Genomic DNA, 2,207 nt, shown 5'->3' with positions numbered 1-2,207 from the left:
CTGGCCGGGTCATTCCTCCTCGTAGGATTTATCTAGGGCTGTAACTTAGTACACGATGTATGGTGGTACGGGACTTAGACAAGTAGAAAAACCTTATGATTCTGAAAAGGTCATCTGGAGTATTATTAGCCCCTACTTGCAGTTACTGAATTAGTATGTCTAATTTTAATTAGATTGGTTGTGTTGTCTTTCAATAACTATATACCGAAACGTCAATAAGTTCTCATTCGAAAAATAGAGGGTATACACATAAGATCCAAATCTAAAAGTGACATTCTTTGTCAGGATAAATGCAATAGGTGGCATATCATTATTCTCACTTCGTTTTCATACTCAAATATATAACTACACATGGAAAACAACCGAAAAGTATTTAAAGTATATCCCGAAGCATTTGTGATGTCGTATTTTGTGACTTGGACATTAAAATAAATTATTTGTTTTTTTTTATATTTATGTGTCACACCTTCTACAAATTTCTAAGACAGAGAAAAAATTAATATTTTATGACCGTCTGATGGTCCAAAAATCGAGATTACTGTTAAGCAAGTCTGAATTTCCATACCAATATACAAATCATAAGTCAGTATTGATTTTGGGGTCTAATGACTTTGTAGTTTGTAGGATAAGACTGTACATGTAGTTTCCGATCTTTGTTTCATTATTATAATAAGAGACTTATTATATTATTTTGATATCAGTAAGACAGTTTATTATCTTGATTTGTTTTTTTTCTTTATTTAATGTTTAGAAAAAAGATTATGATAGAATCTAGATTTTGCCTTTTAGATCTGTAGGTATTCATAAATATCATGCTTTGAAAACCAAAGATGAATTTGTAAAATTGGATAATCATAGTAAGGGGAACAAAATAATTTTTGACAGAAACTACGACGGCTGTTTTTGTATAGTGTGTGCAAAAGGCAGCTAATCGTAGCATCAAATCATTTGATTATTAATTTACATTTTGTGTCCATTACTATTGCAGGCAGGGAGATATATAAAAGAAATAAACCAACATTTTTCCTTAAACCTTTCACAATAAATATCACAAAGCAATATTGATAGCTATTGTTACGCTCGTCGGTAGTAATGTTAGTACTATCCACTAAACATTGTCTTAATGGACTCATAATGTAATAGATTTTGACAGGCTATATTTCAGTTGATTAGTTCTTCCCTACAAAAATTTGATAAAAACAATATCAGAATGATGAAAAAGAACTGAACATAGTTATAACTTTATAAAGTATTTCAACTTTTCACACGTATATACTGTCAAGAAAAAAAATGCAAGAACAAGCATGCAACCAAGTGATGAATTAATGATATAAACCTGCAAACTCAGATCTGTTACAAAAATAAATTTGTTAGGTGTACAGTCCTTGAACCGATCCGCGGAATGGTTTGACGGATCGATGACCGTTGACTGACTAATCGATGACGGATCGCTGACCGATGACCGGTGACCGATCTTATTGCAGGTTTGTTATGTAAAAGGACGAATGATTTGTGAAAAATAAAACATATGTAAAAAAAGTATAAATTGATGTTCAAATGTATTGCATTATGTAAATATGTGTAAAAATTTACAAAGAAAACACATGAAACCGTAAAATATATTGTCGCTCTGTGGTCATGTGATGCGATTATCGATTTGATAGATCGGTATGACGGATCGATGAATGATCGGAAACTGATCGGTGATCGATGACCGATCGGAATTTTTGTTGCACGGATCGGTTCAGGTACTGTACTTCTATCATAAAAATTAATACAACCATTAATCCTTGTTGTCTATTTATAGCCTTCAAACAAAATACTGCTTGTTTTCTTTTATATTTGTTCCCTGCTGTAAGCATTTAGTTATACTGTAGTAAATTGATTTTTCTTGGACAAAAGTTTGGGAGAGCGCCCCCGGGGTTAGTTTCCATAAATATCAAAGGCTTCCCTCAAATCTGTCTTCAATTTAGAAATTTATATAAAAGACTCAGTTTTCTAGCATAGAACGAATTTAGTATCTCCGAAAATACTTGAACTCTCTCACATATCATCAAAATTGTCCGAAAAAATTAATTTATGTTTGCACCTGCATAAAATTACACGAATCGAATCTCATGTCTATTTGGTCAGTGTATTTTAGGTTGTAGAATCACACTAGAATATATTTTTTTGTAAGTACTATTTATGAATTTAAAGAAACTCCA

Source organism: Perna viridis, chromosome 4 (genome assembly GCF_037379345.1).
Source record: "Perna viridis isolate PV_CMFRI_1.1 ecotype Kerala chromosome 4, ASM3737934v1, whole genome shotgun sequence".
NCBI classification, from domain to species: domain Eukaryota; kingdom Metazoa; phylum Mollusca; class Bivalvia; order Mytilida; family Mytilidae; genus Perna; species Perna viridis.
The sequence above is the reverse complement of the archived record's forward strand: the minus strand, read 5'-3'. Positions refer to the sequence as shown.